The sequence below is a fragment of the Ursus maritimus genome, unplaced genomic scaffold (assembly GCF_017311325.1).
Source record: "Ursus maritimus isolate PB19 unplaced genomic scaffold, ASM1731132v1 scaffold_12, whole genome shotgun sequence".
Taxonomy (NCBI): domain Eukaryota; kingdom Metazoa; phylum Chordata; class Mammalia; order Carnivora; family Ursidae; genus Ursus; species Ursus maritimus.
Window position 1 is genome coordinate 56360547 of NW_024423564.1, and position 27844 is coordinate 56388390.

Here is a 27844-nt window from a genome sequence, read left to right on the forward strand (position 1 = left end):
AGTCGGCTGAGAAATGGGTAAATATTTTATGGACTGTATGGTAAATAATGTATACATTTAGAGAAACAAGGTGAATCTTTTATAGGCCTGAGCCTCTGTTAAGTCTGCAATTAAATGCTGGTGCTAGAAGAAATAAAAGTGAGTCCTAAATCTCCCTACCTTACAGAAGTCAAAGGCCTGCCCTTAAGCTCTGAGTAAGAAGTGTCGACTCTGTCCTTGGCTGCTTTGCTCAAAGGGTAGTGTCTTTCTGTAAAGAAGAAAGGTCCATTTCTTTATCCCAACACCACTTACAAACATATGTTTACAAACATTTCTTAACATACATTTATATTTTTATATTATTTATTTGTATTGAGTGTCTACTGTTGAGCTTGATTCCTTCTCATAGAAGATTTATTTTAGTCCTCAAAGCAATTTCAGTGAGGTGCATGTAATAGGTACATATGAATACTGGTATTTTATTTATGTTTGTTGGGGACCTACCTTGTACCAGGCACTCTTCTAGGTGGTGGGTTGCCATAGGTCTGGAGTATACAATCTGATAGTAGGAGATGGATAATATACAAGAGTTTCAGGTGCAGATAAGTGCTGGGAGAAAAATGAAACGGGGTAAGAGGAGTAGAGAGGGCCAGAGAGAGGCCTCAATGGTAAGATGACATTGGAGCTGACACTTGCAGTGTGGATGGTGGTGTTAAGAGTGTTCCTCTATTTCAAAGGATCATAGAGAATGTTGAGTTGTGTGGCCCAGAGCAGGATCAAGGTACTCATTCTCCCAGCTTCTGGAAGCTGCTGAGGGCTCACATCTGCACCCGTCCCCTGAAACTGCCCTCAACTGGAGGAGCTAACTTGACTACATTTTGCACCTCTCTCTAGGAGCAGTCCATATCCAGTGACTGGTTGAGGCAGAGGTAGAAAGATTTGACCCCTTGTTTCTGTGGGGGTTAACTCAGAATAAGCATCTTGGTGGGCAATGAGAGGCTATCACTAGTGGTATGTGGAGCCCTGGAAGTCCCTGGAATGTTCCAGCCATACAATTGTTAACACTTCAGTTACTGGTGCTTGGGGAGACTGGGAGACCAACAGAGAAGAATGCAGTAGCCATTGCAATATCTCAGCCATTTAAGAGGTTTAGGGAAAAGAATAATTAGAAAGACAATGGAATTGGATGGTTGAGTACAATTAATGCATTAGAAAAATATATGAGAAAATATATGACGGACTGGAGTGTTTAATCATCAATTCATAGTAAAATGTAAAAGTCAGAGGTTCTCCTTGGCAGCATACAGGGAGAAGCTCATTTACTATAGCCGGAGGACAGAAAAAAAGTGAGGCTCAGGCCCAGAACTTAGTTATAAAAGCAGCAGAGCTCTAGAGAAGACTGGATCCTCAACCATAGTAAGCCAACTCAACCAAGGCCAAGGCCCTGATTGGGAAAGAAAAGGATCCTGAGACTTGGGGTGGGAATATCTATGTTGATTGCATGTGAAAACTTTAAGACTCCACATATCTCTGACCCCTTTGGCCTGTAGAATTGGTGCATCGCTCCTTGTTAAAAGATAGTGCTTTGTCTTTGGTGATGATGGAGAAGCCTATGCCTTGCAAGACAAAATGCCCCTGCAAGGATCCATCTCCACTTATCCTCATGACTACCAGACCGTAATTATGTCAAGTCCTGTCATAACCAAGCAGAGGAAGGGCTGGGCCTACTAAGGGAGGAGAGGGGCTATACCCCAAAGAAGCTGAAGGACCTATACAGTATAAAGCAGCAAGAGCTGGGAGGGTGCATTTGGACCTGAATCCAAAGTGTGATAGATCAAGGAGAGCAGGATTAAGGTGAGGTAAATGACAGTGTATTGGTATAAGAATACTAGCCTGTGATATAGGATTTAACACTCTGGGAAGGTCCTCAGAAGATGATACAATGGATCCCAGAAACTTTGATAAAAGTGTTAACCAACATGGGGTAAAGTAGAATCAACAGAATGGCCACAGCAGATGGTGAAGAGGAGATCGAAAAGAAGTGAGTATATTACAATGAACATTCAAGAAAGGCCAGAAAAACCACCAGCCAATTATTTTTTGGGGTGATACCCTGTTTACCAACACAATAGGAACTATCTGGACAGAAGAGGACAAACATCGTTGAGAAACCCAGTTACCTGTCCTATATGGGTGTGAGCTAATGGTAGAAGATGGTATCACAGAATTGGGCTCCCTAATAGTATTGGGGATGATAGAATTCCCAGATAATAGGGGTCACTTGGTGGCACATAATCTGATATAGGTTTGCCTTTTCTGCTTGCAGGTCATTGGCAAGAACAGCCATCCAAAGATTTATAGAATGTTTGATCCATCAGTAAGACAGTCTGTTTAATATCACATTGCACCAACAAACCTATTTTATAGCAAAGGAGGTAAGGCAGTGCCATGTGTCCTATCACATATTGTATGACCTGAAGCTGCTTCCCGATACAGTGATAGAATGGCCTTTTGAAGAATCATCTAAAATTCAAACCTTGAAATGGTACTTTGCAAAGATGGGCACTATCATCCAGGATGCACTAAACATGCTAAGGCAATGACTATTATATGGTGCTGTCCCCAATAGGTAGAATTCATGAGTCTAGGATCCAAGAAGTGGAAGTAGGAGTGTCTTGTTTACCATGACTACCATGATCTACTCGGAAAATTTGTGCTTTTTATCCCCACTACCCTGGACTTTGTGAATTTTGAGGTTCTGGCTTTCAAAAGAAAAAAAATTTCTATCAGGGTACACTCCAAGAATCCTGTTAGACTTTAAGCTATCACCAGTTGAGTGACTTCTGGTCACTTTGGGCTTCTTATGTCAAAGACCAGCATGCAAGGGAAAGAATCACCATTTTAGTCAGGGTTCATTGATTCTGATCACCAGTGGAGGTGGGGTTGCTATTATACAATGGGGGCAGGGAGGGATAGCTTTGATATCCAGGGGATTCACTGGGGGCATCTTTTGCTACCTCCATGCCCAATTTTGATAGCAAATGAACAAGAGGACATGATGACCAGAGACTCAGATTTCTCATGGATGAGAGTCTGGATTATCCCTGTTCTCCCGCATTGATCAGTAGAGGTTCTAGAAGGTGATAGGGGATATAAAATGGGTTAGGAGAGAGAAATGATGCAAATCTGTTCTCTCCAGGAGACCAGCTGAAGTGGCAGGGACTAGTTTATCCACTAATCTTCCTCTTGTAAGTTTCCCTGGGAAGAAAAAAAGCAGGATCTGAGAGAGGCTGTTCAGTTGAGTTGAATTTATTATATAAAGCAAGTACACTGTAGTACTATGCCCTGCAGATCGCCTGTTTAGGACTTGGGCACTCATACTCCCAGCTGTCAGGAACTGTTGGAGGGGGAAGGGGCAATTGGCTGAATGCAAGAAGGAGGACATCCAATTGATCTCAAGTCCTAGTACCAGTGATTCAAGGATGTGGGAGAGAAAACAGTCACCACTTGAGGGACATGCTGAATATTGGGTGAATCAATTTTTTCTATCTAACAAAGAAACCAAGGGTTAAGGTAAGGTGTGGTTAAGAGGCTGAATCACCAAAAGTCACAGAGTAGGTTTGCAGTAGGTGTGGGATTTGAGCTCAAGGATTTTAATTCAAGGCCCAAGGTCCTTCTATCATCCCAGAAGGGTATTTTCAGGCTTCTAGTCTTTAGTACTGGTTTTGCAATCGAGGAAACTGAGGATTTGGCAGGCCAAATGACTTGTACCAAGACCTGTGACCAACATTTCTGACCCAGAGACCCAGATTCAATCTGCAATACCATTTTCAGTACAATTCAACATCTGAAATGTGTTAGCTATGTGTCCTTGAATGTAGGTTTTGAGGAATTGGGCTGTCAAAGCTGCCCAGTGTCACCTCACTAGTCACCCAGATCTGTCTGTCTCCTGAGGCATGGCTCTTTTGTGCTATCCTCCTCTCCATATTAATAAGAGTGACTGAGGACTCCAGTGCAGGTCACCCTGTGGCAAAAGGCTACCACAGGTGAAGCTTAATAAATATTTGTCATTTACATGAAGGTAACCAGCCTGACTGAAGGAGACCAGGTGGGAGTGCAGAGAAACAGAATGGCCTATGTCTGAGAACATCAGCTTTAGCCTTAGATATATCTGGGTTCGAATCCAAGTGCAGACCATTTCCTGGCTGCTTGACTTTACGTAAGTCACAATCTCTTTGAGTCTTAGTTTCCTCCTTTGTAAAATGAAGTACAGTAATGCCTACCACAGAGAGCTGCTGAATTATTAAATGGCATCATGCATATCAAACACTTCCAGGAGGCTTGGCACACAGAAGTGTTCAGTCAAGATGAGCTATTACTAGCTACTCTTTGACTTGAATCTCTATTCTCTCTTTGTACCCCAGGTTGTCTATGAGTTCTTTATGTTTGCTCTGCTGTCAAATGGGTCCAGGTTCCATACTTGGCATTGACCACTGGATCCTGTTTTCTTTCCCCTTCACACCCACCCTGAGTGCTCTTTGTCTTTGCCCATTCATCTCTGGATCTAGGACTAGGCTCCTGCCCTAGTCATGGAGACTTTGTCATCTACCCAGTCACTCTTTTTCTTGGGATCCCAGTCCATATGAACCTGCACGTTCTAGCTATGCTTATTCATAGGATAATAGCAATCTAATTAATGACGCACCTTCACTAAGCATTTACTCTGAGCTAGGTTCTTTGCTAAGCACTTGTATTTATCATCTGGTTTAATCCTCATGGCGACCCCAGAGTAGTGTTTTATGTGCTTTAATCTCTTTTACAGAGCAGGAGACTAAAGTTCCAAGAGGTTAAGTAATATGCCCAAGGCCTACAGTTTGTAACCGGTGGAGTGGGGTTTCTTCCTTGGGCTGTCTGACTTCACAACCTGTGCTTCCAACCCGAGGAACTATGAATTGCTCTTGCTGCTCACCCAGGGACGGAGGCTGCTGACCCTATGCCCTACCCAGCCTTCTGTCTCCCTTCAGAAACTTGGAGGTGACTTGTCTGAATGAGGGAAGCACTATCTAAAGTGGCTACCTGAAAGATACTAGCTATTTACTTTTGTTCCTCTAATAGAATGCCAACTCCAGGAAGTCAAGGACAATGACTTGTTCTCCACTGTATCCCTAGTTTCCAGAACCAGTGGCTGACATGCAGTAGGTCCTTAGTAGAGAGTTATTGAATGATTGATTACTGGATGAATCCCACAGAGCTTACCACAGCCCTTGGACTCCACCCTCCCAGTATGGCTCAGATGCCTGTGCATTTAGGCTCAGTAGCCAGGCCTGTTCCCCTGGCCACTTGGACCCTTGGAAGCTCTCTTTTGCCCTTTATATTGCTGCAAAAATCTCTGCTTCCCCTCCCTGCACCTTAGAGACCTCTGCTCTGTGGTTGGAAACGAAAGCTAGTCTCATAATTTGTATAGATCCATTGGGACGCAGGATGATTCAGAGAGGGCCTAAGCCATGCATGCAGCACACAGCCACTCCACCCAACTGCCCTCTTCCAAAACATTAGCTGCCATTGATGGAGCCCCTCCTAGGATGCTGGGCTGAAGGCATTATTACATTATTTCATTGAGTCCTTTAAAAATTTTTGGAGAAGAGATATTTGTATCCCTGTTTGGCAGATGAAGAAATTGAAGTTCAGAGAGAGGAATTCACTTGCCAAAAATCACACATTAATTGGCAGAGTTGGGTTTGGAATCCAGATGTTTGATTTCAAAGGTAGTCCCCTTATCTAATAAGTAGAAGTTGGAGACTGTCAGTGGGTGTGCCCTGGAAAGGACTCCTGTATACAGAAGGCAGGAGAGAAACAAAGAAGGAGAAGTCCCACCTTGGCATTGTACCATATTAATATGCTTGGATCCAGACTGGAAACTTCACTGGGCTCTGCCTGTGGCAACTCCAGCTGCTCTCCTCTCTCACTTCAGTGGGGGTCCCCCGGGGTATGCCATATTTCTCTCTGACATTCTTGGAATATTTTATGAATCATTCTTGGAGCGTGAACTTTTTAACTCTTTTCCTGAGGAAGAATTTCTCCTTCCTTAGCAGCAGGTCTGCATGGAAACTCACAGAACTTACATAAAAAAAAGGAAAAGAAAAGAAAAAAGAAAGACACCCTTTGGTGTTTCAACTCCTGTTGCCCTTACTGGAATCTAATAATTTATTAGCTTGTTCTGGAGACCATCAAGACTGGAAGGGATCTTATTTTTCAGAGAAGCGACTTGGCCAAGAGCATGGACAGAGATAGGAGCTCAGGTCTCACTACTTTGAGTTCTGGGTTCTTTGCATTCCAACTTCATAAATCCAGGGTGTCTGACGTGGTGCAGTTTACTAACATAAATACAAGATAAGCCAAAAGTTTTAGCTTGGTCAATGGAACTCATATTTTCACATAATATTTTCCTAATTCTATTACTAGGGCAGAAAGCTGAACTGAGTGGGCCCAGGATGAACAATAAGTAAAACACCACAAGCAGAACTAAATACATACTGCCAACAATTTATAAATATTTTGTTCTTTGATGGTACTAATAACTCTGTGAAACATTATCTCCATCTTATAGATAAAGAACTGAGGCTCAGAGAAAGTAATTAACTTATGTAAGGTCTCACAGCTTGTAACAAGTCCAGGGCCCAAATACAGATCAACTTGACTATAAAGCTTGAGGTCCTTTCACAGCTCTATGTCTCCAGGAGTAATTGGGTTTTACAAAAGGTTGAGTTTCTCTAGAAGTACAAGGACTCCTTAATCAGTGGCCCCAGGGAGTGATTTGTAATTTCTCAGGAGGGAAGAGGGGGGACAGTGATAGTAGCTGTTACGCCCCATCCATTCCCCATGTCTCACCCCTCTGACATCATGGGCCTGCATCTCATTTCTGGAAGGCCCCACCCAGAGAGGCTCCACCCAATGGCCCAATACCATGGAAATGAGCCCATGATCTGGGCCAGGGGTGTCAGTCCCTGCTCCCAAGGCAGAGAATAAAGCCAAAGCCTGCATGAATTTCAGGCCAGACATCAGAGCCTAGGACCCAGAGGTAAGCTGCTGGAAGCATCTAAGAAATTCCAGCAGTTCCATCTCAGTGACTTAAGATCATACTTATATGGAATGTTCTTCAAATGGCTCCCGACAGCATTCAGAATGAAGTTTAAACTCTCATCCTGGCATACATGGTCCTTTATGATCTAGCTTTAGGCCTAGCATTTGCCTCCTTCCCACTCATACCTTTTCTCTAACACATCAACTACCATCAATGTTTCTTGCTCCTAACTCTTTCTCTCAAGCTGATCCTACTGTCTGGAATGCTTGTTACTTTTTTGCCTGGATGACTCCAACACATCTTTCAAAACTCAGCTTCTCAGCCATCATATCTCCTCTGGGAAGTCTTCCTGAAAGTCCACATCTTGGGAGAGGTGCCCATCTTACCAACACAAGTGTCCTCCATCACGCTTCTCTGCTTGTCTGCCACCTCCTTCAGGATGTAAGTGATCTGGAGGAGGGGCTGTGTTTTAATCCATCCCGGTGTCCCTAGTGTCTAGGCAAGGTTGGTCATAGTTTGAACAAAATGTCTGGAAGAGCTTGTGGGTATTTCTCATCATCACAGTGAAAATCCTTTCCATGACCAGGTGCACATAAAGATGATGGGAAACATTTATTTTCCCGTGTCACCATCTCCCATGCCCGAATCCAGTTCACACAGACATTTGGGATCTGGAGCCTTTCTTCCTCCCTTGTCTTCCCCTTGTTTCTTTTTTTATACCCATTTCCCACCTGTACTTCCTCCTCCCCTGCCTGGGATCTTAGCTTCAACCCAAAGGGGCAGCATTAAGTCTGTCAAGCTCTAAGACCTTTCAAGTTTTCAGAGTACAACATCAACAAGCCAAATCAGCACATCTCTTCCTAACACTGACCAACTTTCTTAATAAACCTTAGATGTATTTTTGTGCTGATGCAACCTTTATGTCTTTGTCTTACTTAATGATCTCTTCTCTGCAAAGGATTTGTGGCAGGAAAAAGGAGGAAGTGAGAGGGAAGTCAAACACGATCTTTCATGTGAATATTTAATGTACAAGAGAATGTATGGATGGTTGGATGGATGAACAAATGAGAGGCAGGATGTGTGGGTGCATAAGTAAATGAAATGCCCCTGGTTTGGCCATGGCCCCTGGCACGGCAGGGCTGGTCATGCTCCTGCTTGCTCCCCATGTTTGCTCACTCTCTCACATACCAGGGCTCTGAGCTCAAATACTGATGGGGATTCAATTATTTGCAGAGTCCTGCTTGATGCTGATCACAGACTTCCTAGTGTCTCCTAACTCAGGGTCCCATGTTCCTAGGCTCATCTGCTTATTAGTGCAACCCCTCCTTGCCAAGAAAGTCACAGAGCAGATTCACTCCTCTGTCCAACTTGCTGCAATTTTAGGCACAATATACATGAAGTCTGAATTGTGTATTATAGAAAATTTCTAGGGAGGACTTAGGAGACCCTGATGGAGACCCCCTCAATGAGGAGGGGTTATGATGGGAAAGATAAGCCTTTTATCTTGCCAGGACTATGATGGTCAGAGAAAGTCCATGGAAGTGAAATGCTGGTGCGGCCATTCCTTACCTTTGCTTCCTATCTTTCCCCTTCCATTTGAATTCCTAACCCTTTCTTTTCATTCCTGGTTTTAGCTCTCAGCTCCAAATGCCCCTTGCCCTCCCTTTAAGCAAAATCCTTTAGGATTTGGTGTCACCTCCCCCCTAGATGTCCTTCCCATACCCGTCTATAAGAGTTATGTGCCCACTCATTGTGACAGACACAGGAACCCACTGCCCAGATCCCCGGCCAGAAAGAAGTATGGTCAGCAGGTCGTCTCCAGCTATCAGCTCCTCCAGGGTCAGCCCAAGCTGTAGAAAACCACTTTGCCTAGAATTATAGCCCTGTAGTCATCAGTACTAAGCAAGGTTGTGACATAAAGAGATCTTCATTTTAGCCTCATGGAAGACCTTGCTGTTGGGCAGTTAGCTCCAGAGCCCTTTGCCAGGTTGCTCTGTTTTGAGGTTCAACTTCTTCCTTTGCCCAGTTCTGCTCCTTCCTTGCACAAATGTTCATCACCAATAAACACCTTGTACGCCCAAATCCATCTCAGTGTCTGCCTCTTGAGACCCCACCTGTGATATCCATGTACAAAGAACAGAGCATAGTAGGAAACAGAGAGAGCTTTGGAAAGGTAGAAACCACCGTTTGAATCTAGTCTTCCCACTTATTATGTATGTGACATTAGGCAAGTTAGTCGACTTCTCTGAGCCTCACTTTGTTCATCTGTAAGGTACAGGCAGTAGTTCGTACCTCGTGGGGCTGCTGTGGCAATTACATGATAAGCACATCTAAAGTACCATGTGCACAGTAAGTTTTCAGTGCATATTAAGTTTTAGTCTCTTGTGCTTCTTTTGTCAACTTATCATATTTATAGTTGTTAAAAATTTGATTGTTTCTCTTTCTCGGAGGCTGGGACCATTTCTTATTTCTTATTGTGTCCTTTGTACCTAGCACAGATCCTGCATGGAGTGAGGTCTCAATAAGTGTTTGTTCAATAAGAAATTTGTGCCCTGACTTTCCAGATGAGGGGACTGAGCACAGAGGTCACACCAACAGTAACTAGCAGAGCCATAACTGGAACTCAACTCTGACTTCTTCAAAGCAAATGATATTCTATCATAGACTTTCAGAGCCTGCATGTAAAGATGGGGACTTTAGAAATGCTAAAGAATTTTAATTTTATCTTGAAAGCAATGGGGAACCATAGCAAATTTTATTTGGGGAAACTTCAAAGTCATATTTACATTTAAGGAGGTCACAAAGGGTATAGGGTGGAGGCAGACAGAGGAGGCCAGTCTGAGGAGATGGAGAATGTATCGATTGGCTATGGCTGCGTAACGAATTATCCCCCAAATCAGTGGCTTCACACAACAGTACTCCTCTAGGCATGACTTATCCAAGGATGGTTTAGCGAGTCCTCCATTCCAGGATCTTTCACAAACTTGCAGTCAGGTGTTGGCTAGAGCCACAGACAGCTTGAGGCTCAACTCAGAGAGGAGTGATATCCAATCTAACTCACATGGTTGGCAGAGATCAGTTCCTTGCTGACTAATGGCTGCAGGCTGCCTTTAGTTTGTTGCCATTGACCTCTCTTTTGAACAGCTGACAACATAGCATCTTCCTTTATCTAAGCAAGTGAGAAGGACCAGAAAGAGAATGACAAGACAAAAGCCATACTTTGTTTTGTTTGTTTGTTTGTTTCTTTGTGTGTATGTGTTTTAAGAGGGAGAGAGTGCACAAGAGTGAGGAGAGGAGCAGAGAGAGAGGCAGAGAGAATCTTAAGTAGGCTCCATGCTGGGCATGAGGGGCTCCCTCTCACAACCCTGAGATCATGCCCTTAGCTGAAATCAGAAGTTAGACGCTTAACTGACTGAGCCACCTGGGAGCCCCGAAAAGTCATACTCCTTTGTAACTTAATGTTGGAAGTGACACCCTATCCTTTTCCTGTCTTCTGTTCTTTAGAAACAAGTCAGTAGGTCCAGTCAACGCTCAAGGGGAGGAGATTGCACCAGGGCATAAATACCAGTGGGGTGTTATGGCCTTACAGGTTGAATTGTGTCATCCCCAAATTCATATGTTGAAGTCCTCATACTTAGTATTCCAGAATGTGACTTTATTTGGAGAGAGGGTCTTTACAGAGGTAATCAAATTAAAATGATGTCACTAAGGTGAGCCCTCATCTGGGATGACTTGTGCCCAGGGGAAATTTGGAAAGGGAAATTTGGAGACCAATATGCCCACAGGAAGAACACAGTGTGAACATTAAGACAGCCACCTACAGAGGGAGAGGCCTAGAGTGAACAGACTATCCTTCAGAGCCCTCAGAAGGAACCAACTTTGCCAACACCTTGATCTCAGACTTCTAGTTTCCCGCACTGTTGGATACTAACTTTCTGTTGCCGAAACCACTCCATTTGTGTGGTGCTTTGTTATGGCAGCCCTAGCCAGCTAGTACAGGGATCATTGAGAGCCACTTCAGAAGCTGCCTCTCACAGAGGGCTACAGTCTGGTAGGTCCAGCCTGATGCTGAGAAAGGGCTGATCCGAGATGAAGTTAGATGCAAATTGCAGGTCTTGGTGGCTGATGGACAGAGTAGGAGAGGAAAAGGAAGGGTGTCTGCTGTGCCCACCTGATTTGCACATGGTCTAGGTAATGTTGGTGAGGACTAAGGAAGGCATTTCCAGTGGAGTGTGTCCGTAGGCATAGAGACACACCAGAGCTGGCTTGCCAAGGAAAGACGTGTCACACCGCGCAAGTGTTGAACATGGATTGCAGGCTCCTGGGAACTCTGGAGGGCCTGGAATACCATCTTAAGGAGAGAGTAACTACTGTGACTCCGGCCCTGTACCCTGGACACAAAGCTACTTAACAAGTTAAAAGAGAAGGAGAATGTGCTGTGCCTATTCTCACCGCCACCTCTAACTGCTTGATCCTGGATCCCCCAACCCATGTCTTTGTCAGGATTTACAACTTTCACTCATATTTTTATCAAATGTAAAAGACCATTTTATTGCATTTACTTACTCCCTCGGATTAAAAATAGCACATACTCATTAAAAAACAAAAACAAAAAACAAAAAAACCAGGAAACTATCTTTTTTTTTTAAAAAAAAGAAAACCTTGCATCTCCACATGTAAATACAATCATTGTTTAGATATTGGCTTATTTTCTGAACACAATCTGAAAAAAAAAACCAATGTTGTATCCTACAGTTTCATCTAATAATATACCACGAACCCTCTCACGTTATTTGTTTGGGCAGGGACCAATTATGAAGAATCCTCTCTTCATAGAGACATAGGACACGAGAGGCAGATAGAAAGAAAGGTGCTGGCTCTATTGCTGATGTAACAGGGTTTCAGACGTGCAGGTGAAGGTCCTTCATGCTGCCCTCTGAGTAAGGCTTTCCCACACTGCAGTGGGTCTCAACAGGCTGGCTCAGCTTCAGAAACCATGCCCACCCTTATCCTATGCTCCAGCAGAGGACAGATGGATGGTAGAGGTGGTGGGGTATCTGTGAATAGGCTGGTTCTGAAAAAGACAGGACCCACAAAGGCTGAGGTGGGCATGTCTCATACCTATTCTTCAACTCAGAGAAGCTCTTGTCCAGGGAGAGAATAGAACTTTCCCTTCTGGCGGAAGCCATGGACTTTCTCTCCTCTCACCTATCCCCTTTCCTTCCTGAGCCTTGTACATCAAAGCCAGAAAAATAGGTGAAGAGCACCTTTAGCACATCTGCTGTTGGAAGCCTTCTCCCAAGGAGCCCCTGGGTTACCTGTCATGTGCCTCCAAAGCTTCCTTAACTAACCTCCATCCCTGGTACTTGTCTCTTGCCATGAAAGTGACCTATTGTCTCCTCTTCCCCTCATGCTGTAGTATGAGTTCCCTGAGAGCAGAGACCCATGATTTTATTCACTCTTGGCCTCTCAGACCTTAGCATAGAGCCTGGTACAGATCCTGAATCAATGCTTGAGGAGTGCACGAAAGATCATACCCAGCTTCCTTCGTTTTGTAAACTCCCGTCCTGTCACTGGCTCTGGAAAGTTCCTATGTCTGGCTTATTCTGTCCCCCGGCATCACCTGTCTAATGAGGTCAGACACTCAGGACAAGTAAGTCCAGTGACTGAGAGGGGGTGGGAGCCTGTGCAGCCTGGTGAAGTCCAAAGGCAGAGCCCCAGGGGACCAGCTGGAAGGCGCGTGATGTAACCACATCTCCAGGCCTGGTATTAGACCCCTCTAATTTGGTTTTGAAAACATGTGGTTTTGTCCTTGTTCAAATATTGATTTTAGGAAACTTGAGCCTGGCAGAAAAGGCCCTACAGAGGCCAGTGGGGCTGTTTGTTGCCTTAATGACATTTCTGTGTGTTTGTATAACACGGGCTGGCGGTTGAGTTGTTGCTCCCAGGGAAGATTTACGGGACTTTACACTTTGGAAGATATTGAGGCAAACTGTTGATGAAGGCCCAGGGCATAAATCAGACCCACTCAGGCCAACAAAGGACACTTTGGAAACCTTGCCAACTGCCTCTCTTGGTGTGAGTGAGGGGTTTGGATGAGGTCAGCTGGTTATGGAGTGTGCTCCCTACAACCCTCAGATTTCAAGAAGCAGGTGTGGGGAGCCAGAGAAGCAGAGTGCTTTTGGGTGTGAGGCTGAGCAGTCCAGGTTCCATGGCCTTCTAGAACTTTATTGGTTTTAGAATTGTTCTTACTAGATCTCTGCAGGTAAGAATAAAGATTTGAGAACCATAAGAATAGAAGACTTTTGACACACCTTCCAGATTTAATACTGTAGCACTGAATTACTCTGGGTCCTAAAAGGAAACAGATGGCTCACTCAAATGGGGTTTATTGAGAAGAGTTTAATGAAGGAATTATTAACAAAACTATGGATGGAACTAAGGGACACAAGCAAAGGATGAAGAAGCACTAGCGGCTGGTAACAGTGCCCTGAGAGAGCGCCAGAGCTATGCTGTGGCTCCAGCAGAGAGCTGTGGGATAGGAGTTGAGGCCTTTGGTAGAGGAATACAGCCACTGCACGCCAACCAATGACCCTGAGGGAGGGAGCAGGGAATAAATACCTTGACCTTTCTCTCTCTTACTCCTGGATCTTCTGCGAGTGCCTCCCACTTGCTGAACCCAGCTGGGAGCCAGAAGTTTGATGGGATCCACAGAGGCCAGGCTCCTGGACCCAGAAAGACTGAGGCGGAAAGTGGATTTGCAGAGGTAAATAAAAACCACCCAGGCTATATCAGATCCGTAGACCACTGTAAGATGGCAGCAGGTGGAAAGCCCTGCTTCTCCTCCACCCTCTGTCTACAGCCAACCTTCAGCGGCACATCTCATATCTTCAGCTACCTTGTTTCTCTTTTTAATCAAATTGGGATCTGTTGATTTCTTCACATCTTTTCCTATGCTATGAAAAATGATTCTGCATCTGCCTGAACGGGGAAATGATGGTTTAGTCAAGTTTAAAAAGAAACAGGAAAGGATATTGACTAAGGACATGAACCTCGAGGTCATACATCACTATGTTTCCATATTGGCTCTATCTCTTAATAGCTGGGTGACTTTGGGCAAATTATGTCACTTCTTAGAGCCTCAGTTTCTCATCTGTGAAATGAGACAATTGTATTATCTTACAGCATTGGGGCAGTGACAAAATCAGTTTAAACCTGTCATGCACTCAGAGTCAAGCACATGGTTAGGAATCAATTGGCAGTAGTTATTCCCAGATGAGAGCCCACTGGAAAACACTCCTAGACACAGCAGTATTACAGTCCTCATGCTCTACTAATCTTTGCATTCTTGTCTCCCCTCTGTCCTCAGTTCTCCTGGTCAAAATCTAGCAATTTGGAGGGAGTTCTCGGGTTAGTGCCACAAGCCAGCTAATGAGCTGACCTGCAATCCTTGAGCTGACTGGGTTATTGTGAATTTCAATGTCTGCCCTTGGGAAAGTGGTCTCACCTCTCTGGGACTTAGGTCCTTCAGCTCTGCCATTCCCCATCTTCACAGCAAACCATGGCATCTTCAGAGCATGCCAAAGTATCTGGAGCCCCTGCTGAGCACAGCAGTTTCTCTCTTTCTCTCTTTACGCGTGAGAGGTTTTGCCAGGGCAGGCTGGCCCTGGCTGTGCTCCCTGGCACATAAAATCCCACCTTCTATCAAAGCCAAAATAGAGAGAGCTGGGGGCACTGGTGACCCAAGGCAAAAGCTACCTCCTCCCTGTTTTACCAAATGCTGTCCCCTGGGGCCTGCAAGACAGATGACCAGTTCACATCTCAGCAGCTGGCCCCAGCTGTAAGTCTGCAGATTTAGCTTGGCTCTCATTGGCACTAAGAATGAGGTCATGGGAGGAAGGAGACAACGGAGAAGACCTCTGGAAGGGCAGCAGTAAAACACGCTGTCGGGAGGCAGGAGAGGACCCTTGAGTCATGGGGTCCTTGGCAGCTGTCTTTGAGAGGTAAATAATTTCGAGAAGTCCTTGAGGGGAAGATAAAATGTGTGCTTTTATGTGTACCAAAGGCCATCCGGAGACTCTTCTCTCATTTGATTATTTTTATTGAATCAATTTCCTTACGGCTCAAGAGTATGGTAAGACGAGCAAGAACTGGGATGGGGAGGGGGAAGATCACAGAGTTCCAGAACCAGCCAGGGCTGATGCCCCCCTCTCCAATACTCTCCTTTTCATTCCCCCAGTGCCAGATTCACTGGACTTCTTCCAGCACTCCCCCGCCAAAGTTTCCTGAGACCTGCACTCTTCCAGTCTTTCTTCTGGAAAGCTCTTCTTTCTTCCTCTTCCCTTGGATAATTCCCGTACATTTTTCAAATCTCAATTTGTAGGGGCCTTTTCTCATTCTACTTCTTTGTTATTTTCTCCTTCCAGACAGCTAGAATGCAGTTGTGATCAGTGGAGTTTGAGCAGCCATTTTAAACCATGAGGCAGAAGGGAAAACTATGGATGGCAGAACTACAAAATAGAAGGAGCCTGGATCCCTGAAATTGTCATAAAGCTGCCTATCAGTTCCGAATTTCCCAACTCTGGATTTCTTTTATTTTTTTAAACTGATATAAAATTCAAGTAACATAAAATTAGCCATTTACCAGAATGTCCAATTCAGTGACATTTAGTATAGTCATTGGGTTGTGAAACAACCACCTCTATATAGTTCCAAGATATATTAATCATTCCAAAAGGGAACTCCCACTAAGCGGTTTCATTCCCCTTTCCTTAATTCTCTAGAAACCACTAGTCTGCTTTCATTCTGTATGGATTTGTCTATTACAGACACTTCATATAAATGGAATCATAATACATGTGACCATTTGCATCTGGTTTCTTTCACTTAGTATAATGTTTTGGGGATTCATCCACACTGCATCATTTATCAGTATTCTGTTCCTTTTTATGACCAAATAATAGCTCATTGTATGTGTAAACCATGTTTTATTTATGTATTCATCTATTGATGGGCATTTGAGTTGTTCTTACTTTTTGACAACTGTAAATAAATAGTGTTGCCATAAACATTTGTGTACAAGTACCTCTAGATTTCTTTTACACAAGATGGGAATACATTTCTGTCTATTTAACCCATTGTTATTTGGATTTTTGTCACTTTCAACTGATCATACTTTCAGCTGATACAAGGGGTCTAGCAATGAAAATGAAAAAAAAATCTATTTATTCATCCTGTCTGGAAGTAGAGACTTTTAAGAAGCAGAAAGATCTATGTGATTTTCTCCCCACCACCATTTCCTGTGTTTCTTTAGGCCTTAGCAACTTTATCTATAAAATGGGGATAAACAGCCCTTAAAAGCAGAGGTCTAAACTAGATAATCTCTCGAGGTCTCTTGTATTTGATTCTTCAAAGTATGTTTTGAAAGGGCTAGAGGTTACAGGAAACAGTGTGAAACCCATTGAAATGTCATGTCACTTTCTTTGGAACACTGTTGCAAATTCATCCCCTTCCCTTGCCCTCGAGCTAGACTTGTTCCTTTCATCTCCCTGCCCTGTAACACCTCTAAAACTGCATCTTTCATGGTCCGTCTTAAATTTGTTGTGTACATATCTGTTTTCTTGGTAGAACACGCAGTCTTTCAAAAGAAGTCCTTTTAATGCAACCTGCTCTGCCACACAAAACAAGCATGTAAGAGCCACCCGTAGCAACAACGTATATGCTAGGTGTTGCTTCTCACCCAGCTCTTTCACCTTCCTAAGGGCCTCTGGTTCCTTGGGCCTTGATACCTATGTTTTAGTATCTCTTTTAGTTCTCTTGGATGAAAATATTATTCTTTCAGTTGGCAATCTTGTCCTAAGCTATGGCTGAGAACCATGTCATAAAAAGCCCTGGGCCCATGGAACTCTCAATGGCTGGTTCAGTCCTTGCCCTACTCTCCATCCCCAGTGGAGAGGAGTTCAGAAAGGTTCTAGGTCAAAGTTGCCAAGGAATAAAACCTAGAGGCAAAGCCCAATCCTGGTCCTTCTGGGAATCTGGGTTGAAGATAAGGAGGAAAACAATTAATTGGAATTCTTTAACATATGTCTGAAAATATATTGCTAGTTCCCTTATTTCTCTCTAAATTAACCATCTCTCCCTGCGCCCCCCCCAATTAGTCAATTCTTTGTATATGCAAAGGATACATTAAATGCATTAAATTTGAAAACTTTTTTAAGTTAATAACATCTAACATAAATATTATATAAGTACTTATCACATGACAGGCACTATGAAATTTCTTTATATGGATCATCTCGTTTATTCCTTGCAAAGCCCTATGTGGTAGGTTCTATAATAATTTTTATTTTAGATATGAGAACACTGAAATTTCTCAGGTTAAGTAACTTGCCCAAAGTCTCACGGCTAATAAGGGAGGGGGCCTGGTTTCACTAAGGTTTTCTGATTTTATTCTACCCACACCACCACTCTGCTATACCCAAAATGAAATTCAAATTTGTGCAAATATTTCCTTACAATCTTTCCTTAATCAAACTTGCATTAGTGTCTCTCCCGGGTCACTTGCTTGAGATAAAGAGATAACTAACATGGGGTTCTATGCAGGGTAAGATGATGAATTTCAACATTATTATTTCTGGCATACTTCCATAGTCCTGAATTCTCAGCTTCAATCACAAGATTTGTCCAGTGGTGGGGTCCTTCTGAGACTCTGTATCTCCTTAATAATCAGGGAAACGTGAGTAAATATACTATTATATTTACCGCTACTTAAATATTCCTAAGTGTAGCTGAATAATGGGACTCAAAGATACCAGGTCCTAATACCTGGAACCTGTACATGTTACCTTATATAGTAAAAACTTTATAGATGTGATTAAGCTAAATATTTTAAAATGAGATTATTTTGGATTATCCCCGTGGGCCTTCAATGTAATCCTAAATGTCCTTATAGGAGGGAGGCAGAGGAAGACCTGGAAAACCACTAGAAGAGGAGGAGGCAGTGTGACCGTGGAGGTAGAGATTGGAGCGATGTGCCAAGGAAAGCTGGCAATGCTCAGATGCTGGAAGAGGCCAGGAACCCATTTTCCTCTAGAACCACCAGTGAAACGGATTTCATACTTCTGGTCTCCAGAACTGTGAAAAAATAAATTTCTGTTGTTTTAAGCCATCTAGGTTGTGTGAATTTGTTACAGCAGCCACGGGAAACTAATACACCAAGTTACCATACCTTGCTGCTTTGATGGCCCCTGGGATCATTAGGACCCAGGACAGGTATGAAACAGACAAAATATGAAAGTGAGTTTCAGAAAAATAAATTGAACTTGCCCAGGATCTAATGGCTAGCAGGCAGTGGAGCTGAGATTAAAATATGGTTCTAACTCCGAGTTTTGCAAATCACTTTATAGTTTAACCACCTTGACTTAATAGTCTTTTAAAATTTTTCGTGAGAAACCAGAGCAGACTTTATTCCTTTCTTTTCTTTTCTTCTTTTCTTTTTTCCTCTCTTCTCTCTCTCTCTCTCTCTTTTTTTTTTTTAAATAAAGAATCTGAGGTTTTGCAAGGTAAAGAGACATGCCTTAAGTGACAGCAGAGGAGCTGAGATAGGAGCTCATGCTGGGTCTTTGAATTCCCTGCCCTTGTGGCCACACCCCCTCTCCTGTGATGGGTTCAAATACTGGTGAGGGGATCCTGTCATAAGCTTCCTGCCAGCTTGCCTGCAGGCACCCCCAGCTTATCAGTCTGACCTCTGGTTTTCCCTGGCAAACCCCTGTGCTGAGGAAGCCGCCAACAGGCAGCCAAGTCTTTGTATTGTCCTTATTTAGAATTGCTTTCACTTAAACTAGCCCTGTTCTTGCAAAACATGTTTATTCTGGTTTCCTCTCCCTCCTGGCTGCCTGACCAGTATGGGCCCAGAGTGCAGATGCTCCAGGTCTCAGAACTGGGCCAGACAGGGCAGGACATAAAGAAAAACATGAGACTCCAGGGAAAGGACACAGGAGGGCATGGTTCCCCTTCCCAGGTTGTGTGCCAGGCAGGATGGACACCTTCTCTTCAGGGTATTGCTATGGGCCCCCAGGGAGGAAGTGGCCATTCAAAACACACCCCTGCTAAGATTGCCTTCAACTTAAAAACCCAACAGTTTGAGAGTAACAATACTGCGATGATGATCATTTTAATAATATAGCGACTTCCTTTTCTTAAATGCTATAAACCAGGCACACTGTTAAATCTCTTATGTAGTTTATTTCATTTAGGACTCAGGATAACCACATTAGCTAGGTTATATCTAATAAACTTGCTTTATAGATGGGGAAACTGAGACATATCTCATTCATCCAGCTAGCAGGCCACAGGAACTGAGATTCGAAGCCAAGTTTGTCGGGTCTAGAGTGTGCTTTCTTACAAACACTCTTCTTTAAGGACTCCCGGGTCCGACCCCTTTGTTAGAGCAGAACAGAGTTCAGAGAGCACAGTGACTTGCCCAAGGTCACACAGTGACTTCTCAGCAGAGCTCATTTCCCAGGATTCTAGAACACTCTTCTTTCTAATAGGTGATCCCAATATAAGCTATAATGTAAAGAGGAAGAAAAAGCAGTGGGAGATTTCTCACTTGTAATTTGAAAGCCTTGTTCTCCTTTCCCCTCATCCCACTGAATCTCATTTTGTTATTGTCTTTGGGGCCAATGCATTTCTTCCATGGGCCTATCTGGGTAGAAGCTGGCAGCGAGAGGAGAGAGGAAGCCTGGAAGTTGAAGGGGGCTGTGCTCGCCAAGTTCCTTATAATAAGTCTGCATGGAGAGCATTTGATGACACATGTCTCCTGGAGTCCTCTCACAGAGTTTTCCCACTCTTCTGGGGAGTATCCCCATTACACAGGTGAGTAAAGTGAAGTTCAGAGGCAATATGTCATTTGTCCACAGCAAGTAGATGTTAAAGAGATAGGGCTGGTCCTCTAACCTGTGTACCCTGACTGCTTGGTGGCTGTACACATAAGTCCTGGAAACAAGCTGAGTATTTCCCAGGCCAAGAGAGCTCCTCACTCAGCCCCCATCCACTTTTTTATCATTTGGAAATGAGAATGTATTAAAGAGAGGGGAAAAGGAAGACTCCCAATTGAATGTTCTTCATAGTAGGGGAGAGGGTAATAGCTGGGGCACCCTGAGAACTTGACCCTTTATTTCAAGGTTATTCAACAAATGATAACTGAATGTTGATTCTGGGAAGGCACCGTGCTTAGTACTGGCGACTTGGAATCTGGGATTTGGACTACAGACAAGTAGACAGACAATAGGAGCACATAGCCAGAATCCCCAAATCAGCATGGGTATGGAGAGGCACTGGGGCTATTTGTGGTCCTCTCACTCCCTTCTACTCCTGTTTAGGCTACCCTGGGCTACTTTTAAGTCCCTCAACATGCCGTCCTATTTCTCAGTCCTGATTTCACTCATGCTGTTTTTCTGCCCTTCTGCACCTTGCTAGCCTCTAGGCTGTTTTATTACCTCTATGGCAAATGGCCCTGCAATTGTTTGCTACTTTGTATATCTTTCCCGCTGAGTTCTTTCAAAGCAGGGATTGTCTTTTGCCATTTTGTTTTCCCTGCCTTTTCAAAAACAATAGATCAAATTTATAACATGTAATGACCATGAATAAAAACAGTAAAGCTGGGTTTACGAATACAAACATTTTACACCAGGTATCATACTCAGCCCTCAATGACTTCTGCACATTGTTTTGTTTGTTCATTTTGGAAAATTCTGACTTGCCCCGATGAGCAGTCCCAAGATATAGCTTTTAAAAAGTGAGCTTTGCAATCTCAGGAGAGTGGAGTTCACAGAGGGGGCAGGCAGGTTCTCATTCAGAACATGGCAAAAAGGTGATTTGGCTTGGCAGCACGTGAAATCATTAGATAATGATCTTGTGATCAAAGAAAGGGAAAGATAAGTATAGATTGTGTTTCATACTGACCCGACTGATGTTTCAGACACTAACTGAGGTGCAGAGAGCAAAGAGGGGGTCTCTAGACAGGTGCTGGGGAAGGCTTCTTGGAAGAGGTGACATTTGAGGGGGTAACTGAAGAGTGAGAAGAAGCCAGGTATGCAAGGGGTTGGAGGAAGACCTTTCTGAACAGGTTAGAGTAAGTGCCAAGGCCCCAGAGCAGGAAGAAGCCTGGGATTCACTCTGCACCTTTGCTTTAGGCAACCATGCCAGGGACTTCAGATAAACTGCGATGTCCTCAGCGGCCTCCTAGAGATGCCTGACCTCTTTTCTCAAACACGGTGTCACTTGAACAATCTTGGGAGGCACTGGGCAGATTTTACAGCTGAGGAATAGAAGGGGCATCTGACAGTCACACACTGCTGGTTATTGACAGGACATAATGAGGTCCCTGCAACACTCTGGTTTCAAGGCCAAGAGTCCTAACCACAACATCACACCACTCTCCAGCCAGAAGGTAGAGTCGTTCCTAAAGCCGAACCTTCTTCCACCGGAAACCGGGGACTCAGTGCCAGGCAGGATTTATGACCTAGTAACTGAGGACAGAAATAATTGGTTGCATTAATGCCTGGCAATCCCAGGCTGGGCTGCACTCTGGAGGGGGGCAGTGCTGCCTGAAACAGTGGAGGCAAGTTTACCTCTGTCAGCCCAGGTGCTCTGCTGTGGCCAACACAGCCCTAATGAGCTCTGCATATTCAGGACCCAAATAATTGATGGCCCAATTTAAAGTGTGCAGAGGCCACATTTCTTTCCAGGCTCTGAAGGAAAAACACCAGTGAGGAAGAATGAAGAACGGCCTGTTCTAAGTTATTTTCCTTCTGTGGTCATTCAATCCCCAGGAAGACCACATCTACCCCATCAAGAGCTTGGAGAAAGGAGGCAATTATCTAGAGAAGCCAAACAAAAAGGAAAGGACAAAATAAAATTCCTGCACAGGGACGAGGTCTCAGGCTCCACAATGAAACGCATGCAACCTTCAACATGCCCTGCTTCTCACAGAAGTTTGAGTTAAGGCTTTGGACTTTGGGGTCAGACAGATCTGGATCTGAAAACTAATTCAACTACATATTACACATGTGAGCACAGCAAGACTTCACTTCTCTGTGCTTCAGTCTACTCATTTGCTAAATGGAGATTAAGAGCACAGACTTTGGGGGCAATCAGACTTGGATTTCAAACCCAACTCTACCACTGACTGTGTCTTAAACAGCAAGTTTCAAACCCCCAGTGTTAGTTTCTTTTATCTTGGAAGACGGGGGGTTAAATAGTTGCTTTGGAAGACTGTTTAGGAGGACTGACTGAGAGAGGACATAAAATGTGTGCTCATAGGGCTCAGGAAACTCATGGTTAACTTGTCACTCATCGCTGGTTAAGTGCTAGGACAGGGGCTCTCGAAATGTGGTCCCTGGACCAGCAGCATTAGCCTCCCCTGAGGACTTCTTAGAAATGCAAATGATAGAGCCCATTCTAGACCCACTGAATCAGACACTTTGGGGAGTGGGGCCCAGGATCCTGTTTTAAGAAGCCCTCTGAAAGATTCTAGCACCTGTCAAAGTTTGAGAATCTCTGCTCTAGGTGATCATTCAGAATGCACCCGAGACATTTCGGCTTGTCCGCAGCTGTCTCAGGCTCCTGAGTGCCTCAATGCCATAATCCTTCAAAATGAGCTCTCTGCTCCTTCCATTCTGTCCCCAAAAGGGAAAGAAATACCTAACTGCTCAAGATTTTAAAAGGGCCCCTCGGCACTAGTTAGCATTTTCTGTGTGCTTAGTATATTCTAGGTATTCTGATAATAGCTGCACATGGATTATTGCAATTTATCTCTTCAATAATCCTCTATGGTAGATATTATTGTTTTGCTGATAAAGAAACCAAAGCTCTGTTAGATGAAGTAAATTGCCCAAAGATGTAAGTTGAGTGGCAAAGCCAGGATTCAAACCCCAGTAGTCTATTGCTAGAACCCATGCACTTCCTAACTCACCACACTGCTTCTTTATACCAACATGGAAAACGAGGGATGTCTAGTTTAGTGAAGAGAAGCATCCGGAACACATGTAAAAAGTTTCTGATGTGGTTCCACACTGCAGAATATGAGACCATGAGTGCGGTTTAAATGAAAGAATGGCCTTCAGCAATAGTCTGAATTGTCCAGAATTGTCTTACCTTAAAAAGTTGTGAGCTCCCTGTCACTGAGGATGTCTGAGCATAAGCTGGGTGAAGATCTGTGTACATGCTTTGATGTTTGTGAAGAAAATGGACATATTTCACTTGCACAGGAAGGAGACTAAAGTGAGCTCCCTGATCTGGAGAAGAAAGAATCCACTTCCTATGGCTCCAAGGAACCATATCAAGATCCTCTCTGATCCTCGTAGCTGGAAGGTGTCTCTCTTTCCTCTGCCCTCTCCTGTCATGTTATACGGATACCACTCTTGTAACACTGAGCCCTGTCCTACTGCACTGTAGCTATTTACAGGTGGCTATGTTTCTCCTGTTAGGGAAGCAGCAAGACATATGTTCATGGAGGCTAATAGACCCATGGGATCATGAGCAATAATCTTAACTCTTGGGGTCTCAGTTTCCTCATTATGTAAAGGGGTCACTAAGGATTCCTTATGAAGCTAGAAGGATTCAAGGGGTCAGAAGTCTGGTGCATCATACCGTGTACTCCTCTCTAGTCCCCCTACAGATTTTAACAAGTCTTTAGGGAGAATACACTTCTGATTCATTGAGATACCCTTTCTACTCCTCTCCATGACTTTGTAACCGTCACCTTCCCACCTGAAATATAGAGATTCAATATGTGGTACATTATAAGCACTTATACATTTATTGAAAAAATGAAAGGGAAAGAAACAAGAGAGAAAGCAAGAAACAGAAAGAAAGAAAGAAAGAAAGAAAGAAAGAAAGAAAGAAAGAAAGAAAGAAAGAAAGAAAGAAAGAAAGAGGGGCACCTGGGTGGCACAGCCGTTAAGCGTCTGCCTTCGGCTCAGGGCGTGATCCCGGCGTTATGGGATCGAGCCCCACATCAGGCTCCTCCGCTATGAGCCTGCTTCTTCCTCTCCCACTCCCCCTGCTTGTGTTCCCTCTCTCGCTGGCTGTCTCTATCTCTGTTGAATAAATAAATAAAATCTTTAAAAAAAGAAAGAAAGAAAGAAAGAAAGAAAGAAAGAAAGAAAGAAAGAAAGAGAAAAATTTAACAAATAAATGCTCTTCCTCATTTGCTGTCCATCAGCTGGTAGGCACTCTACTTGGGTGGACCTTTTCTTGGGCATACCATGGTGTGTGTGTGTGTGTGTGTGTGTGTGTGTGTGTGTGTGTGTGTGTGCGCGCGCGCGCGTGCATGCACTTAACAGAACAATCCACAACAGGCCATAGTATGAAGAGACCTATGGGAGCAAAGAGGAAACAGGAAAGAAGGACTTGAAACAGTCTCTCTATAGGCAGCTAATTGCAGTTTTGTGGTTATTTGGAGCAGTTGTTTACTGTGGAAGAAGCTGGCCTCTGGGGTAACAAGCCTCGCACATACTGATCTCCATCTTGAACCCCTTTGATAGGAGCAGAATGTTTCAGGGGCAGATTCTAGGAGACTTAAAAGCAGGTCTGGTTTTCAACACAGTGCCTATTGAACTTTCTCCACTGTGGGAGGCAGGCCAAGTAGTGGTTTTTGAAGCTTTTAAAGGCTCACTGGCCCTTCAAAAAAATGGCTGTTGTGGACATATGGTTTTAGAAGCTTTTTAAAAAGCCTTGTGGGCTTATTTTTAGAGCAAACCTTAACCTTGTAAAACTTCTTAAAGGAGCTACGGAGGGCCCAATCACTAGAGCCTGCTTTGAGCCCTAGGCAGCTGCTCCCCAAGATTTCCAACATAGGCTTTCCTTGTGCTTGATGTGAGTGTCAGGCTGCCAGCTGAGCCTCAGATTGGCTGCCCCTTGAGAGGCTGTGTCCTGGGCGCTAGAAGACCCAAGACTTGGGCCACAAGTGAGTCACCCAAGGAGGCCAAGTTTGCTTGCCAGTGAGTGGACCCAAGAATCATAGACACACAAAACCTTAAAGACTCTCCTGAAGGAAAAGAACCTTAAAAGTCATGCCGTCACACCCAATCTCATGCTAGGGCCTCCCTTGAAGCACACTTACAAAGAGGTGGTTCCACTTCTGCTTGCACATCTCCAGCTATGAGAAGATCATTGACTGGGCATTCATTCATTCATTCATTCATTCAACACATTTGTGATTGAGTACACATAATGTCCTTGGTATAGTGCAAAGTTCTGGAAATACAGAGGTGAATAAAAAATCAGATGCAGTCTCAATGTGGATTAAACATTAGTGTGAGAGCCAGACATGGATTAAATGATCACATCAATACACAACTGCAAATAAAAAGATAGCATTAAAAAAAATTCAAGGACTTATAAAAGCTTCTGACTGGACCTGCTCTGGTCAGAGATACGGGGGAAGATTTGATGAAGAGGTGACCTTTGAACCAGGATCTGAAGGATGAGTGAATATTGGCAAGGCAACAGAAGGTTAAGGGAGGACACAGAGGCTGAGGGAATATCCCTGCAGAGGCCTTCAGGTAGGAGGGAGGGTTGCATTTTAGTGGAAATGGAAACCCAGGTGTATAATATCAGAGGGAAAGACCTGGTTTGAGGCTGGGGGCACACGGTGTATAGGACATGCATGCTCTTGCTGCCATGTTGAGGATTTTGATCTTTAGCCCGAGACGTATGGGAAACCTCCGACTCCCTTTAAGCAGAAGCTAGGCAACTGTGCAAATTTGTTCTTAGGTTGTTAAGTGTAATGGTCTTAAAACATGTCCATAATTCTCCTCCCTTCAAAAGTCAGAGCTTAATTTCCCTCCCTTGAATGTAGGTCTGTCTCAGTCTAATTGACAAAATGTGGTAGAAGTGATTCTCTGGGACCTCAGAGGCTAGGATAGCTTCCCTGACACTCTTTCTCTTAGATTGCTTGTTTTGGGGGAAGGAAGCCACCATGCTGTGAGGACACTCAAACAACCAATGAAGAGGGCCACATGGAGAGGAACCAAGGCCTCACTTCCTACCACCAGCACCAGATTGCCAATGATGACAATCGGAAGTGGATCTTCCAGCCCCAGTCGAACCTGTAGATAATTGTAGCCTCAGCTGTAGCCTCAGATAACTTGACTGTAGCTCCAGAGACACCCCAGGCCAGAACCACCCAGCTAAGCTGTTCTTGAATTCCTGACTCACAGAAGCTGTAAGACAATAAATGCATATTGTTGCTTCAAATGATGGACTTTGGGTAACTTGGTAAGCAGCAATAGATACCTGGTTAAGTGAGGCACCTCCAGGTAGGAGGAGGAAAGCAAGGACTTTGGGGTCAGAGAGACTTGGGTTTGAAATGTGACTCTTTAACTTCCTGGTTGTTGGACTGGAGGTGTGTTGCTTTACCTCCTGGAGCTCCCATTTTCCATCTGTAATGTGAGACGATGCCCACAGAGCCCCCAGGAAATAGTATTGGGTAGCCATTCCCACTTTCCTTGCCTTCCCCCTCTTCATATCCAATTAAGACATGCTGTTCTCAAAGATGAGAAGACAAAAAAAAAAAAAAAAACAAACCCTGTAGATGTGGGTATCTTGATTACCCTAGAAAAAAAGGGCTTGAAAACTGTTTGTCTGAGGCTGCCTTAGGCCCTGTTCCATTAATTCAATCTACATCTTTTCAAGCCTACTCCCCACTTGGGTTTATGAGTTTTATGAATCCAACTCTTGCTGTGTAAACAGAATTGACTTTTATTTATCTGAAAGTTACCTTTTCATAGTTGCATGTCTTTTTTCATTTGCATTTCATTAAGGAGATAGATTTATGATGAGTTTCCTAATGAAAATATTATGTGTAATATACATTGCGAAGATATTTTTAGTTAATTCTTTAAACACAACCCTGGGGTATCCATCACTTGTGCCACTTTACAGATGAGGAAACAGGTATAAAAGCCAGAAATATTACTTTGCCATCAAGTGTTATGTGATCTTGGCCAGTTATTCAACTTCTCTTATATCTTAGTTTCCTCATCTGCAAAATAGGGGATAAGAATAGAACCTATGCACACAAGAAACAAATAAACAAATCAAAAAATGGGCAGAAGATATGAACAGACACTTTTCCAATGAAGACATACAAATGGCTAACAGACACATGAAAAAATGTTCAAAATCATTAGCCATCAAGGAAATTCAAATCAAAACCACACTGAGATACCACCTTACGCCAGTTAGAATGGCAAAAATAGACAAGGCAAGAAACAACAATTGTTGGAGAGGATGTGGAGAAAGGGGATCCCTCCTACATTGTTGGTGGGAATGCAAGTTGGTACAGCCACTCTGGAAAACAGTGTGGAGGTCCCTTAAAAAGTTAAAAATTGAGCTACCCTATGATCCAGCCATTGCACTACTGGGTATTTACCCCAAAGATACAGACGTAGTAAAGAGAAGGGCCATTAACACCCCAATGTTCATAGCAGCAATGTCCACAATAGCTAAATCGTGGAAGGAGCCGAGATGTCCTTCAACAGATGACTGGATTAAGAAGCTGTGGTCCATATATACAATGGAATATTACTCAGCTATCAGAAAGAACGAGTTCTCAACATTTGCTACAACATGGACGGCACTGGAGGAGATAATGCTAAGTGAAATAAGTCAAGCAGAGAAAGACAACTATCATATGATTTCTCTCATCTATGGAACATAAGAACTAGGATGATCAGTAGGGGAAGAAAGGGATAAAGAAAGGGGGGGTAATCAGAA

At 43.8% G+C, this 27844-nt stretch overlaps 2 long non-coding RNA genes across 2 annotated transcripts in view; one reads left to right on the plus strand and one right to left on the minus strand.

Moving 5' to 3' along the window:
- The window catches only part of LOC121102087, a 291047-nt gene that overhangs the window by 39443 nt on the left and 223760 nt on the right, over positions 1–27844 (minus strand). The window lies entirely within an intron of this gene.
- Positions 14994–18223, plus strand: LOC103670666. The gene is made up of 2 exons (XR_570632.1): positions 14994–15063; positions 18012–18223. It is a non-coding gene; the product is annotated as an uncharacterized LOC103670666 (long non-coding RNA).